Source organism: Budorcas taxicolor, chromosome 21, assembly GCF_023091745.1.
Source record: "Budorcas taxicolor isolate Tak-1 chromosome 21, Takin1.1, whole genome shotgun sequence".
NCBI classification, from domain to species: Eukaryota; Metazoa; Chordata; class Mammalia; order Artiodactyla; family Bovidae; genus Budorcas; species Budorcas taxicolor.
In genome coordinates this window covers 29,621,146-29,629,976 of record NC_068930.1, presented here as the reverse complement: position 1 = coordinate 29,629,976, position 8,831 = coordinate 29,621,146, and the positions used below count along the sequence as shown (strand labels likewise).

General features: G+C 44.3%; 1 pseudogene; it reads right to left on the bottom strand.

Annotated features, from left to right (window-relative positions):
• Window positions 1–251: 251 nt before the first annotated feature.
• LOC128066456 (S-phase kinase-associated protein 2-like) lies at window positions 252–8,389 on the bottom strand (annotated as a pseudogene).
• Window positions 8,390–8,831: the final 442 nt, after the last annotated feature.

The following is an 8,831-nucleotide window of genomic DNA, read 5'->3' as shown; positions in this document are numbered from 1 at the left end:
CTCACTGTCCCTAAAATTTCAAAAAGCGTAGAGTTTAGGCTCTTAAGGGTATAGCAGTGATAAAAGCTTTCCTAGTCATTTCTAAAAAGCAACACTTCATAGTTTTCTGTCTCCAATGGTTCTCTTATATGCTTGTAGAAGGAAGGCAACAGAAAACCAAGAATAAAAATAGCTGAGCTCTCCACAATTGGGCTTCCTGCTTACTTTCCCTGTTCAAAGAAAAGAGGAGACACCATCTTGCAATGGAGGCTTCATAGACTACTGGGCTTCTCCAGTGACAGTCAGCATTTGATGCCCCATATCTCTTGGTTGTTCTTGTTGCCAATGGTCGGTCTGGTGATGGTGGTGAAATGGGAGCAATTAATCTGTAGATGAGGGAGGGCTTCCTTTAACAGTTGAAGGGTACCGTCTGGCACAATTCCAAAGACTTGTAGTATTTTTAATGTGGGAATTTCTCCAAGTTCAAGTAAAGTTTCAGGTATTATGTCATAGCACCGACTGAGTGATAGGTGTTGGAGGTAGCTGAGTTGGTAAAACTCTGGAAAGCAGTCATTTTTCAGCATGACACGATCACTTAAGTCTAGGTAGACAAGATTGGGACATCTTCCAACTAAGGTGGAGACATCTGATCTCTGCAGATTCTTTCGGTACCCACTGAGATTCAGCTGGGTGATGGTCTCTGACACATGTGCAGCAGCTACCTATAAATGCCTTTCAGTGAAATCATAGAGGTTCAGTTAATCCAATCTGGAACAACTGCTCAGCAAGGTCTTCAGGGCAGATTCAGAGAATCCAGAAAACCCAGAAAGTTTAGTCTCAGTAAATTTGTGTTCTGAGCAAGATTATCAACAATGGGATCTAAAGTCGGAGGCCTTCCAGGCTGAGATTCTGCAACTTGGAGCAGTGAGACAGAAGGCTGTGCAGGGTAGACACATCGATCACAGATCCAGGTTCAACAGGTCCAGGTGCTGTAGACGAAAATGGCTGAAATGTTCAACTAACGGTTGGTCCATAAATGATCGTGGACAGCGGAAGGCAACCACCCCTTGGGACAAAATACAGAGGAACACAGCTGCAAAAAATTGTCCAGTTATAGAGAATACATTCTACTCCAGGGATTTCAAAAGAAAGGCCTAGAATTCAGTTTGTATTTGGAGCAAAGCATGAATACAGATTGAGACTAAAATGGAAAATTTTAGGGCAAGAATCTGGTGCAGATGAGATGGCATAGGAGTGGAAAACTGCAGGGCACATAAGAAAACCCCAGCCCAACATACCTGTAGAAAACCATGATCTGAAAGGATACATGTACCCCAATATTCACCGAAGCACTATTTACAGTAGTTAAGACATGGAAGCACCCTAAATGCCCATTGACAGAGGCTGCACTGCATCACCATTTGAAATGGCTCATCACTGATAACATCTTCTGCTCCTTGGTTTCAACATATATATATATATATAAACACCCCACAAAGATAGGATCCAAGCAAACAAGTCTACAGATCCAGTCTAGATCAGCGTGTCATCGGCATGGTTGTCTTGTGCACTTAAAAACCTTACTTTCAGTTCTTTTTAATCTCATATTATTAAAGGAGATATCAAGTGTAATTAGCATCCGCTCAAAAGCATGTCGGCTTTCTCATCCTTGAAGAAAGGTTGTTTAATTAGTTTGAGCACACTGAGAATCAAGTTGTAGAAACACAAGCAAGCAAAACCACAAAAATAGATCTTAACAGTGGAAAACTTCTCCAGTCTGACACCAAACTTATCCTTTGAAATTCATAATTAAGAGCTCAAACTTGTAGAGATCATTTTGTGTTTTTGGTTTCTCTCTCTCTCTTTTTATTGGAGGATAGCTGCTTTACAATGTTGTGTTGGTTTCTGCTGTGCAGCAAAGTGAGTCAGCCATACGTATACATATGTCCCCTCTGTTTTCCTCCAAGAGAGAACTGTGACTCAGAATTTTGCTTTAGTTCATGGAGTTAATAAGTCAAGAATGTCAAATCCTGCAAGGTCTTTCTAGTTCCAAAGTCCAGGATATCCACGCTGCCCTCAGCAGCCTCCCTCAAGGTCAAAACTTGGAGGCCTTCTGTGCAGCAAGGTGAAGCAGCTATATGTACACATATGTCCCCTCTGTTTTGGATTTCCTCCCCATTCAGGTCACCACAGAGCATGGAGTAGAGTTCCCTGAGCTGTACAGTAGGTTATCATTAGTTACATGTTTTTACATAGTAGTGTACACGTCAATCCCAACCTCCTAATTCATCCCAGCCCTCTCTTCCCACTTAGTGTCCATATGTTGTTCTCTATATCTGAGTCTCTATTTCCGCTTTGCAGGAAAGGTCGTCTACACCATTTTTTCTAGAGTTCACATTGTGGTTTATTTGCCTTATTTTGTTTTACAAAAGAAATGCATGCTTATGTTAAAATTAAAATCATTTATAAGATTATCAAATGAAAACTAAAAAAAAAAAAGAAAGAAAGAAACCCTGGAGACTTGAACTAGACATGTTAGCTGCACACATTGCTTAAATCTGTGGGGCCAGCTCCCCCAAATATGAACTGGAATAATAATCTCTGTTTCATTACCCTAAAGCAGAGGTTATGAAAAAGAAAAATGGGGCAGTAGCTGAAGATCCATCTAAAAAACTTGTAAGCCCACATTCTAAATATACAGAGGTACTTTCATTTCATGGTCAAAGAGAATCACACTTCTCTCCACTCTTTTAAGCATCGACAAGGCTTCTCAATGTTTTTATCTTCTTGTTTCGTCAGCAAGAAAATATTTCCTTAAACCTCCCTTTCTACCTAGCAAATTTTGCTGTCCCTTAAACCCAGATTCTCAGGCACCAACTCCTTCAGGAAACCTTCCCTGACTGCCTCCTCCATCTCCTTTGCAGCCCAGGCCTCTGTCAGAACTCTTGCCGCATGGCACTGTCTATTTTCACACATCCCCAGACCCAGAGGTCCTCTGGTGAGGAGCTGTGGTCTAGTGTCTTCTGTACCCCTGACCAGGAGTGGGATGTATGTTGCAATGCTCTGAGGGGATCTGTTGAACCTAATAACATGGCATGAAACTATTGAGTCTGAGTTTCCTAGATGGACTTCTAGACCCAAACCCAAGAAGCAACTCTCCCTCTCATCAGGAAGAAACAGGCTGTCCCGAGTGAACCAGAGTGAAGAGCAGAGACAGCAACTCTACTCTGCCCTCCTCTATCCAGCTGCTTCCACCTCGCTCACCCAGGTAGGTGGGACACCCTCCTGGGGGTGTTCCTAGGGTGCAGGACTTTCATTTTTAAAACTAGGACAACCTACAGAGGTGGGGCTGGGAGGGAGGCTCGAGAGGGAGGGGATCTAAGTATACATATAGCTGATTATCAGGTGGAGCTAGTGGTAAAGAACCTGTCTGCCAAAGCAAGAGATGAAAGAGATGCAATTTCAATCCCTGGGTCAGGAAGATCCCTTGGAGAAGGAAATGGCAACCCACTTCTGTATTCTTGCCTGAAAAATTCCATGGACAGAGAAGCCTGGTGGGCTACAGTCCATGGTGCTGCAAAGAGCTGGACGTGACTGAGTGACTGAGCACACACACACACACACACACTCACACATATGCACAACTGATTTACACGTTGCTATACAGAGGAAACCAGCACAGCGTTGTAAAGCAATTATCCTCCAATTTTAAAAAAAGATAAAAAAAGAAAACCAGGACAGTCCTAAGTCAACCATCCCCAGATTTCAGTGCCCAAACTTTCAGATTGTTCATTCCAACCCCAAGCATAGAGATGACCCTGCTGTGGGGAAGCGGTACTCTGACATGGAACTGGTCTGCCATGTCAGCCAGCAAACAGAGAGGCCTCCGTCTCACCATCGCCAGGTGGCTGGGACACCAGCAATGGGGCTCCAGCTGTCAGTGTCAGGGAACAGAGAACCCAAGTCCCAGAGTCTTCTTAGCCAGACCCTCAGATGTCTGCTGTGTGGGGAGAAGGTCTTTGGGGAATACTCAGCAGCTTTCATGGCTTCTGCCTGCTAGATGCCACTATCATCTGTTTCTCCAGACGTCACCATCTCCAAGTGTCTCCTGGTGGGTGTCTGTGTTCCCAGTCACTCAGTCATGTCTCATTCTCTGCAACCCCCTGGACTGTAGCCTGCCAGGCTCCTCTGTCCATGGGATTTTCAGGCAAGAATACTGGAGTGCATTGCCACTTCCTCCTCCAGGGGATCTTCCTGACCCACTGTTTGAACACAAATCTCCTGCATTGGCAGGTGGATTCTTTACCACTGTGACACCTGGGAAGCCCCAGGGAGGAGCAAAAACACCCCTGGTTGAGAATCAGTGTCTTAGATGGATCGTGGCCACCTTCCACTTTTCAAACCCTTTGCAAGTTCTGGGTGCATCACTTGCCATCTCTGAAGAGTGGGATGGGGCATAGTCAGCCGCTTGGAAAACATCCACCATAAAAGTTCATGACTGGGGCTCTCTGGCTTCTGTGCTGCCCTGAGATAACTAAGGGCTGGTGTGGTGGGCACTGTAGCAGCAGTTTACTTGCTGAGAAGACAGAGGCACGTAGATCTGCTTCTTCGATACTTGCTATTCTGAGTGGGGCTTGCTTCAGCCAAGGCTTTATTTACATCTGAAGGTCTCTGATGAGGCTTTTCTAGAGAGCAGATGGGGCTCTTCTCCTGCAGGGAGTGAGCATCTCAGAATAAGGGTGGAGACAACGTTGGCAGAATGAAGCAGCTGGCTGGCTGACAGTTGTTCCACCGTGGGGCTAATTACAGCGGCATCTTCTTCCTTGTGGATCAGGAGGGAAAACACTGATCACTTAAAGCTCCTGTCTTGGTTTTTCTGTGGCACCTGCTTCAGACCGTATTGGTTGGTAGGCACCTGATGTCAGTTCTTGAAACAAGACAGTGCAGAGCAGAGGACAAAAGACATAAGCTGGGGGAACAAGACTCCACCACTGTGGTTTCCTAGCCCTTGTCAAAGTCTGCATAAAAGTCAGCAAGACATGCTAGCACATAAAGGACCAGACAAACAGACTCTTTGGAAGACAAGAGATGCAGTGGAAGCAGAGGTGGCTGTCAGCACCCCAACTGTGTCTCTTTGGTTCAGGACATTATGGTCCACCATGGCTGATTTATGTCAGTCTCTGCCTCTCTCTGCCTGAGGGCTTTGGAGGTGGCAGAGCCTGTGGCAAGCAGGAAGTACTGGAAAATTAGTCCTCTGCCTCCAGGAGCATGTAATGAATGGTCGAAGGCAGTTGGGGTAGCAATACCCCAGCTCCCTTGTCCCTTCTGCTTATACTCTTGACACAAGTATTCTATATCAGCTCTGTGTTTCTGGGTTAGGATTATGCTCCAAGTATCTCCTTATCTCAGTAGAGTTTTTTGTTTTCTAACACACTGCATATTGGCTGCTTTTTCTCTCCCATCTCACTTCCTCCATCATATGAATGCATATTGGAATCACCTCCTAAGTAACCCATCTATTCTCAAATCCTCAATGTATCAATAAAGTTTATCTTTGAGGAAACCCAAACCATTGCATGCAGGTCAGAAAGCAACAGTTAGAACTGGCCATGGAGCAACAGACTGGTTCCAAATAGGAAAAGGAGTACGTCAAGGTTGTATATCGTCACCCTGCTTATTTAACTTATATGCAGAGTACATCATGAGAAACGCTGGGCTGGAAGAAGCACAAGCTGGAATCAAGATTGCTGGGAGAAATATCAATAACCACAGACATGCAGATGACACCACCCTTATGGCAGAAAGTGAAGAGGAACTAAAGAGCCTCTTGATGAAAGTGAAAGAGGAGAGCGAAAAAGTTGGCTTAAAACTCAACATTCAGAAAACTAAGGTCATGGCATCTGATCCCATCACTTCATGGCAAATAGATGGGGAAACAGTGTCAGACTTTATTTTTGTGGGCTCCAAAATCACTGCAGATGGTGATTGCAGCCATGAAATTAAAAGATGCTTACTCCTTGGAAGGAAAGTAATGACCAACCTAGACAGCATATTAAAAAGTAGAGACATTACTTTGCCAACAAAGGTCCATCTAGTCAAGGCTATGGTTTTTCCAGTGGTCATGTATGGATGTGAGAGTTGAACTATAAAGAAAGCTGAGCACTGAAGAATTGATGCTTTTGAACTGTGGTGTTGGAGAAGACTCTTGAGAGTCCCTTGGACTGCAAGGAGATCCAACCAGTCCATCCTAAAGGAAATCAGTCCGGAGTGTTCATTGAAAGGACTGATGTTGAAGCTGAAACTTCAATATTTTGGCCACCTGATGTGAAGAGCTGACTCATTGGAAAAGACCCTGATGCTGGGAAAGATTGAAGGCAGGAGGAGAAGGGGACGATCAAGGATGAGATGGTTAGATGGCATCACTGACTCAATGGACATGAGTTTGGGCAAACGCTGGGAGTTAGTGATGGACAGGGAGGCCTGGTGTGCTGCAGTTCATGGGGTTGCAAATAGTTGGACACAACTGAGCGACTGAACTGAACTGAAACCATTGACTGAATACTAACAGATGAGGACGTGGTATTTACCTCCTCTAAGTTTGCGTCTGTATGTTGACAGAAGGGTGCACTCAGATATGCAATGTCAAATGCATCATTGGCACATGGCGCATGTTGAACTTTCAAATTCAGAGGAGGGCTCTCTTGGTGGCCCCATGCAAAATTTAATTTCTTCACATTTCATTTTGAGATTGTTTAGCTTGATTTCTCATTTATGGTCCAGTCACTAAGTCAGGTTTGACTCTTTGAGACCCCATGTACTGCAGCACACCAGGCTTCCCTGTCCTCCACTACCTCCCTGAGTTTGCCCAAACTCATGTCCATTGAGTCGATGATGCCGTCCAAGCACTTCATCCTCTGTCACCCTGTTCACCTCCTGCGTTCAGTCTTTCCCAGGATCAGGGGCTTTTCCAGTGAGTCAGTTCTTCCCATCAGGTGGCCAAAGTATTGGAGCTTCAGCATCAGTCTTTCCAATTAATGTTTAGGGTTGATTTCCTTTAGGATTGACTGGTTTGATCTTGTGTCCAAGGGTCTCTTAAGAATTTTCTCCAGCACCACAATTCAAAAGCATCAATTCTGCGGCACTCAACCTTCTTTGTGGTCCAACTCTCACATCCGTACATGACCACTGGGAAAACCATAGTTTTGACTATACAGACCTTTGTCAGCAAAGTGATGTCTCTGGTTTTTACTACACTGTCTAGGTTTACTGTAACTTTCTTTCCAAGGAGTGAACATCTTTTAATTTTGTGGCAGCAATCACCATCCACGTCAGCTCTAGATGGCAAAGACTTTGTATAGACTTGTGCATTCTCATTTGCATTGGTTTATGTGTCAACACATTTTAAATGCTCTCATTTCAGTGTATGCACTGGTATATAGTTCTTGCTGATGTCACAGAACTGATTGAAGCCCCTGTGTGGGGGTGATACCCAACAGTGACATTGACTCTGGGTTAAATCTTTATCTTGAGCGTTTTTTTTTTCCCCCCCTTAGAGAATTGTTTAGATTTAACATCAAAAATTATGTCTCTGAGATTTGAAATAAAATTTTGGGTGATATTTATTAATTCCATTGCCTTTATTAGCTAAAAAGAAAACCCAGTTACACTGTTTGCAATACACAGGGGTTAAAAATATTTAATGATCTCCTGAGTAACTTTGTGGCAACACTAAGAAGAACTCAGCAGAACACCATTCCTCCACTTACCTGCCCAGCTTTAGCTGTCTCACAGCTGACGGCCATGCCTGGAGTTCTTAAAACAATCATAATATTTGCTAATTAGTTTACAATTTAAGAAATGCATGCTTGTTATAGATGTAGCCTGGATCTTAGCCAAGAAGTCTGAGATGTAGAAAAATTAGTTCAAGCCTCTAATTCCACATCCATGGGAATTCCAATGCCCCTCTCTAGATTTCTGAGAACTCCCAGGGGCATAAATTCTCAGCCATGTCCCTCTCTAGTTTTCTGCTTTCACTCAACTTCTGTTCTCATGGGTTTCTTCCTCCCATGGCTGGTCTCTTCCCTGCGCTGTGCACCCAAGTATGTCATTCATCTCCTTTCCCTGATTTCCTGCAAAAACACACAAAGCATTTAAGTATGTGTTGGACTTAGACGTTCCAGAATTAGGAGTAGGTTGTAGCAAAGCAAACAAGTACTATAAAGATGAAGATGAGACCTACCTGCTCTTTTGGGAACTCTGCACTGGAAGCTTTCGCTTGCTTCTTTTCTTCTGCAGTCCTGGTTTCTCGTAACCTGTCACCACACCTGTACCTCTCCCAGCTTCTTTCTCTGTCCTCCACTCGTTTGCCTTTCACTCTCAGGACAGGCAACATCATCATGTCCCCCTCCATTGTGCCCTTCCCTGCAGGAGGATGACATAGCCTATCCTGTTGAACCCAGGAGCGGCTGTGTCACAAGCTTTGTCCAAAGACACGTGACTGCAGGTGATGCAGGTTACATCATGCAAAAGATTTCCAAGTCACAGCACGGTTCATCACCTCTTTTTCCTCACCATGATGGAATTTCAGAAAGCAACTGCAGAAGCCTGGGCCCAGGGGCCAGACATGGGAGATTGGATGGGGCCAAGCGTACTTACCGATTCAAGGAAAGAGCTGTTTTCTCTGGATTCTTCTTACATGATCAGGCCATCTATGACTAAGCATAATTTTTTTCTTTCCTTTCTAATTCCTTTATCTTCTTATTGAGAATCTCCTGTGAAGTGCTGAGTCAACTGAAGGTAGCAAGAGACTCTGATGCTATCAATATTAGGGGAGAGCTCTGTAATTGTAATGA